Source organism: Zerene cesonia, chromosome 25 (genome assembly GCF_012273895.1).
Source record: "Zerene cesonia ecotype Mississippi chromosome 25, Zerene_cesonia_1.1, whole genome shotgun sequence".
Classification (NCBI taxonomy): domain Eukaryota; kingdom Metazoa; phylum Arthropoda; class Insecta; order Lepidoptera; family Pieridae; genus Zerene; species Zerene cesonia.
In genome coordinates, this window is record NC_052126.1 from 6,716,545 (window position 1) to 6,724,987 (window position 8,443).

Here is an 8,443-nt window from a genome sequence, read left to right on the forward strand (position 1 = left end):
TTACCTAAATTTATCATTAGTCATTGGGAATTGATTGAAAATATAATATTTAGAAGCTTCAACAAGAATTTTTAACTTCTTGAAAGTACAGGGCAAAAATTAATGTATTATGATAATTAATTAATTAATATTAAAAATAAATACGAAACTGAATCGGTAAACATGACGTAAAAGTGGTCCTTGTGACGCGGGACGCGGCAGAGCGCATGCCACGACCAAACCTCGACCGACAACAAACCACTCTTTAAGTATATTCATAATGGCTTCCTGTTTCAAAGCCTTTATAAGTACGCATTTAGAACAAATTAAATGTGTTATTTCAATATACTCGTATTGTACAATTAATAAGATAATATTTTTGTATGTTACTAATTAAGTATCGCTTATTAGACCTTGTGTTAGACCGCATTAAAGTTTAAAAAAAAATTTATATAAAGCTACCTATCATGCAATTGAAACGTGTTTTTTCTCAGTTAATGTTTATACGAGAGCCTCTGCGCGCCTCACGACTGGCGGCTGTCGCAATTATGCTAATTTCCTGTGCACTCGGCCGGACATGCGCAGTGCACCCCGCGCCCTAGCCGCCGCTCCCGCCTCCACGCTACACGCTACACGCTAATTAACGCATTGTTGTCACAGGGCACGTTGCATAATTGCCGACCCGGATGGAAATTAAAATTATCCTTAATTAATGTACGATTTCTTTTAAGATGCGCCTGCAGAAATTTAGAAAAAATGGCCGGTACACGATTGTCCGGATTGTCATGATCGCAAATAATTTATCGCAGTCTTTTATGAATGAGAGACAGACACTATACAAATGGATACACTATTAGGAGTCACATAATATTATGTAATCTAATTTAAAATTCAATACTTCACATGTTGAATGATGATGTCCTTCTGCTAGGTTACGTGAAACGAGATCAACGATCAGTCTCACGTAGAACCACATCATTGAGTCGAGCTACAAAGTCGAAGCTTAGGAGTTAGAACTAACTCATCAGTGCACTTGTAAGAAATTCAAGTTTTATGCGTTCATGCAGTGACAACTTCTAGCCGATCTAGTTGCCAGTCGGCTATTATTAGACGCCCACGGAACACTTAGCTCTCCTTGAACTTAGCTATTTATAAACTCAGTATAAGTGTCCCACACTGAACTTTTCTAAAGGCTAACGAATGTCCATCGTCATCGGTGACCGTTAAGAGTATAGACCGATGAATAATGTTTTCTTACTTAGATTGACTCAAGGTAATTACTCAAGTATTTCCTATTCATGTAAGCTTGCAACAAGACGATTAACGAGAAAGGGATCGCACAGCAATCAAACGCAGTTTCACGCCAAAATTTATGGCACCAAATACATATAAAAAAATTATATTATATATTCATCTCCAATCTTGAGATGTCTTCAAATCTTGTTGTCGAATCAATTCTTATGTCAATGGCGGATATTGCACGCGAGGGGGTAGAAATACAGGTAAAGCACGATTTGTTACCAGAGATACATCATTCAAATATACATAATATGTGTCACCGTATGCAGAACCGTTAGATTATAATCTAACTTCAGATCCAACGCATTCACATCGACAGATAATAATGTATCGCAAAGTAACGCAATAAATTGTGAGAATGTTATAAACGTATTTAGTTACAACTAGTTTAAACTACGGACGCTTTAGATACCAGAAAATACCATATTTTACTGAACAAAACGGTCTTTTACATTATTATTTAGTCATACTTGTTATTTAAATTTGTTTTTATCACAATGATCAATATTTTAAACAGACTATACAAAATCTTTAACATTCCTTTTAGTAAAATAGGGAGGAGCGACTGTATCAGTTTAAAACGTACCCGTACGTTTACACTCACATGACGAATGCTGAAGCTATTTGCTACGCAGTATTTTCTTAATAAACTCAAAAGTGGGGTTCATTTCCCGCCGCGCGAGGGAACCTTCACAAGGTCGTCGATCAGCCCGCTCTGCGACTTGCGACTTGCGAACCGGTTGATAAGCTCTATCTGTCACTCTCCCAAATTTCGCCGCAGGTTGGCCACATGACCACAGCAATAAATGGTAGATCGCGATCGTTGTCTTTTGAATTTCTACCTTAGTCCATATTGAAAGTAGATATGTTATATGCAAACCATTCATAAGAAATGCTAATAAAATAACAAATAACAGAAAATTAAATATTTGTGTTGCCACATGAAGGCAAACTAAAACTAGCAAGTGACAACGCAGACTGGAGATAAGTAACAGGGAGGTAACAGGGAGGTAACAAACGACAAGCGAAATTGTTATTTTTATGCTAAAGAGTGCAACTGAGCTGGCGGTTCGCCTGATGGTAAGCGATCACCACAGCCCATGAACATTCGCAGAGGTAGAACCTATTATAATTTGCTGCCCGCTTTTAAGAGGTAAAGGATATAAGATAAGGACTAAGGATGGGAAAAAAAGGAATGTACTGGTAAGGGTGAGGAAGAGAAGGGGCCTGTCGGAAAAAAGAAAAAACTATTGAATTCTTCTAGATACAATCTATTTTTAATAACAAATAAAATCTTAAGTGTAACTCACCAGACATTTTTTTTTGGAAGGCACCCAAGTTACAATTATAAACAAATGTTGGTACATTTATTGATAATGAGAGTAAAAATACAAGCGTGATAAAAGTGTGACCTCTGGCTACATAATGAGCTCTGTGGTATCCAATATTTTGACCAAACTGCTGATCAAATTCACTGCGACCACATTATTGTGAAAAATAATTTAAAAAATGTTAATTGGATAAATCCAATTAGTGCATTAATATTAATTATTTTTATCTTTCAATAATTAATGATAACAAGTTTTATCATAAACAATACTTGAATCAATAGCAATCACTGGTTACATGCGAGCAACATGAATTATCTGCTCTATTAATAGTTTATTATTCCAAGAACAGGTATGGCAGGGAAGTTTTATTTTTATCTGATCTGGTTGGGGAATTCACATTTATATACCTAAATTCAACCACTTCAAATTATCTTTATATGATTTGTAAGTTACAAATGTGGTGATAGATTTAAAATAGGTACAAGTAATTTTGTTCATTACATTATCAATTTTCTTTTTTTGTAGATTTTAATTATGTATCTACATACAATCTGTCTCCAATATGACAATATTTTGTTAGCAAATTGAAAGAATAAATTCAGAATACAGTCACAGAAGTGAAACAACTTGATACAGACAAGAAGTACAAATGGCAAATGTAGAATTTCATTAGCTCACTCTGTGCATTGAGGCTTGTTAGCCAACACGTCTGAGAAAAAAAAGAGATAGGAATCAAACCAAAGAGACAAAACCAATTTCATGTACTGTGTTCCATGTTTGCCATACTGTTTCAAATAAAGTTGATCAGTCTGAGCTGGCGAGCACCTAGCAGAACTGGGAACAGCCACTCTCAAACCTTAGCAATTTTCAGTCATATTTAAGTAATAATGGAATTTGTTAATGTATAAAAATTCATCTTAATTCATCAAATTCATCATCATCATCCTTGACATACCTGTTTCCTCACAGTGTTTTTTTTGCACCATTTGAGCAGTGGTGATGTTATACACATGAGCAGATAAATTGATATATCAATTTATTTCTTGCATGCTCGTCCAGTCTTAAACCCAAACTTATCAATTTTAATTCCGAGGTCCTTACCACTAAGCCACTGAATTTAAAAGAAACAAAACTTTGCTTATCATAGCTTGTTTATGAGAAAAGAAAAGAATATATTATATAAGGGTAATTTTGAAAACAATTACATTAAATTAACATTGTTTTTTCTCAATGTAATAAAAAATCAATAGAATTATTATAAAATTCAATGACAGATAATACCTGCTCTTAATTAGTGAGACATATTAATTACATTTGAAGAATAAATAAATTAAAGTAATGCTTGATTGAGTACAAATACAGTAGTCTCCTTAAGTATTGATGAGCTCAGGTATTAAATTTATACCTGTAATAGTTAGATAGTGTGTGATTGTTGACTCATACCAAGTTATAAGTAGTACACACACTGTAATTAACAAATAATTATGGGATAAAAAACTTGTTAAATGCCATAGTAAGGAAAAATAGTTAAAAAACCTCCACAGCAAATAAGGAGCTTTAGATTCAACGTGATATACTTTACAATGAAAAGCGACAACAAAATTTTATCATTGAAGTCTTTTCAAAACAAATTCCACCACCACATTCTTGTTGAAATGTATGACTTTGCTGTTTAGCAAAGAAAAAACCTTCAAATTTTATTGAAATAATGTTATTTTACTTACCATAACTGCTTTATGTAGAGTCGACGCGAAAGGCCAGGAAGTCAGCGACGGCCAATACAGAATCAGAGTGGACTATGGAAGTCAGTTCCTCAATAGTGCCTAATTTGAATCGCTTTAGGCATTCGAAATTGCTTTAAAATACTTGTCACATCTCATAACGAGCACTAATTCACAGAGGGCATGATATTTCTTATATGAATAAATTTCTCTTCTGTTAGCAATACAACCTTCCGCCCACCCTGATTGTAAAACACTACAATCTACATTTGACACATGACTGATAACACTTGACAATCTACCTCAACTCTTGACAGATGAAACTTATAGTGTGTCAATTTCATCAATTTGTTGACAGCAAAGAGAAGTATAATGCCAACTTGACAGCCTGAGTTGTCGTTGGCTCGTTGGTATAACAGGATTTTCTAATATTTTTCGCTATAATATTTCACTCGGCTGAATACGAAATATCAACTTTAATTATATTTTAATGTACCAATTGCATTTAACAACAAATGAAAAATCCTACTCCTACTATCCAAATTCCTAATCCTAATCCTACTAATATTATAAATGCGAAAGTTTGTAAGGATGTGTGTGTTTGTTGCTCTTTCACGCGAAAACTTCTGAACCGATAGCAATGGAATTTGGTACGCAGCCAGCTGGACAAGTGGAATAACATATAGGCATCTTTTTATCTCAAAATTCCCACGGGACGCAGACTTATGCGGGTGAAACCGCGGGGCGCAGCTAGTATTATAAATGCGAAAGTTTGTAAGAATGTGCGTGTGTTTGTTACTCTTTCACGCAAAAACTACAGACCATATCGAGAACTCAGAGATAGAGGAGTAAAGTTCTAAGCAAAGTGGGAATAATTTAGAAAAGTTCATTTTAATTATTTATATTTTAGTAGAAATATTGTAGAAATAGTGTAATATTCGACCACTTTTATAATAATATTAGCTTTCTACTGCAGCTTCGCTCGCATGGAATATAAATCCTAATAATAGCCTTCCTCAATAAATGGGCTATCTAGCACTGAAAGAATTTTTCAAACCGGACCAGTAGTTCTTGAGATTAGTGCGTTCAAACAAACAAACAAAAAACTCTTCAGTTTTATAATATTATTAGTATAGAATAGACGCTTGTCCCCACTCCGCCCGGATATTAAGAGTCCTGTTTTATCCCAAGGAAACATTTAATCGGGATATGTAAAGGATCCTATCACCCAAGTAGCTCATATCCTGTCTGTATACCTAATTTAATCCGTTCAGTAGTTTCAGCGTGTTTGACGGACAAACATCCAAACAAACAAACTTTCAGATTTATAATATTAGTGTGATTACAGACTTGCCTTACAAATTATGGTTGCCAAACATGGCCTTCTACAAACTGTATTGAGTATACTAAATTAAATTAAGATAAAATAATATAAGAATCACTATAATATAAAAAAGGCACTAAAGCTCAAAATTAAGTTAGGTGTATGTAAATTGAAGTGGAAATGGGCTGGTCATCTCGGTATTCTCTCCTCCAATTCATAATTGCTTGCAGACGACCAAAAACTTGATCGAGTATTGATGTCAAAAATTCTGCAAGTACCCTATGCTTCCGTCAGAGTGTATCACAACATATTATTAAACAAGCTAGAAATGTAAGGTATACGTTGTGTTGTCTTGGAGAGGTTTCGCACTTACCTAGAATATAGGAAACATATTATGTACAATTGCAACGAGTATAGAGTACATCAAGGTTCTGTATTGGGGCCACTTCTGTTTATAATTTATATTAATGTTAATTTAACTGATAACAAGATAACCTTATTTGCTGACGAAAAAACCCATAACCTTTAAAACTGCATTAATAATCTCAAATATATTAATAAATTATAATAATATGTTCTGTTTAATTCATTGATTAACCATGAATAACCTCAATTTTTTTTAAATAACTTTATTTAATTCTTAAATAAAACTAGATCTGACTAAAACTAGAACATTAAAAATATAATTTAAATATAACTCACTTAATACCTAGATGTAAAAATAGACATCAATTTAAATTGAACTTCGTACATTGGAAAAAAAAGTAATAGAATTTATAAGCTTGTATATTATGTACGCAGACGCCTCTGTAAAATAGCTGATACAAAAACTACAATAGCAGTTTATCACGCATACGAGTACATAGTTAATTTTATGACATGGTTTATAGTGTGGGGAAATATGAACAAAACTTTATATTACAAAAACGCATCCGCGCTGTGTATGGAGTAGGGCCTTATGAATCATTCAACTGCTTTTTAAAATCTATGTTAACCTTGCCGTGCCTTTATATATTTGAATTTTGTAAACTTGTTAAAAATGATCAAATATTATTTAAATTAGACAGTAAACATATGGAAACAACACTCTACATGTGGCTAGTAAATAAAAAAAAATATAATGTTAATAATTTTTTTAGATGAAAAAATATTAATTGTGACATGTATTCGTATTATACAATAAAAATAATTTGACATAAAATGATGAATCAATTTGAATGTATGTTTCGTTACCGTAAAATTTGATCGTGGTTTATTATCGATGTTTGGCATAGAAAATGCAATCAAAGGTTGTCAAAGTGTTTGCAACTGTCATGCACCACGACATTGTACTATTTATATTTGTATTTGACTATTCTGCCTTCGACCGGGCCGCTCAATCGGCTGTGCGCAAACGCCGACCCTTGAAACACGTGAATATCATCGAATTCTGCAGCATCTCTAAAGGTACGTGGTGCAATGTTTGCTGCTCTCTATTCTGAACATCGATGTATTTTTGTGATAACGAAATAGTCCCAATGTATTAGAAGCCACGCGCTATTTCGGCTTGTTGAAATGCTACATTGTTTCTGGAGTCGAAACCTGGGATTTTCGCGTATCAATTATTATATTCAGAAGTTTATGGTATTACTCGTCACACGTACTTCATAATCTAGAATCAAATTTAATTCCGTCCGTATTAAGTTCTTTGTTTAGCAAAGAATATGATTATAAGATCTATTTAAGCAAACATTTTATGGATGCTGAATTTAAATCGGCTTAAAATGATTTTATATTCTAAAACTATATATTTTTCTAAAGTACATGTCAAAAGTTTCACTTCAAAGTCATTCATGTTACAGTTTAGTCTAACTACACAACTGATATTAAAAAGTAATATTAAGTGAAATTATAATATAAAATAATTTTATTTAATTTTATATTATCGCGAATATTATTATAAAATAAAATTGTTTACGAGAGTAATTTGAAAATCGAACGTCGAATGTCCTAACGAACCGCGCAGCCCATCAGCATACATAACGTTTTGTTATTGCAAGTTATAATGCGACATAAATATTTATTCACATCGTTTCACGTTTTATTGATTCATTTTATTTTATTATTTGAAAAATTAAATAGAAGATAAACATTGTTATTCAATTATTTGTTTTTAAACGTTTCTACATTTTGTTTATTCGGTATTTAAATTTAAATATAACAAGATGTCTTTATTAAGTAAACATACAACTCGGAAGTTAGGTTCTTTATAAAGACTATAACCTAAATCGGTAGATAAATATCATACAACTCAGGACTTATCGACTTTGTGTACAAGACGTTCTATATCGTTTAAAAGATTAATTATCGAAGCTGTTAGAAAAAGGTAATGCAGTTTTGAGTGATCGTTCCCTATACGATCTATTTTTTAACGTATCATCAGGAAATTAAACAATACTCGATTAGACGGACGATAATGAAACAGATATTCAGGATCATTAAGAAGATTTATATTTTCAGGTACAGTCTATTTATAGGAGTTTACCTAAACATGATAACTAATTCGGTTAACTTAACATGAATTCATCGAATATTCGTTTACCCAAAATCGCGTTGCCACATTTTTCGGGCAATATTAAGCCTGATATTTATGATATGTTTAGTTCTTTAATACATAAAACAGCGTCAGTTCAGACATGGAAAGGTTCCAGTATTTAATTTCTATAGGTTTCTATAGGTTTTGGGTTAGGTTAGGTTTTGGGTTAGGTTAGGTTTTGGGTTAGGTTAGGTTTTGGGTTAGGTTAGGTTTT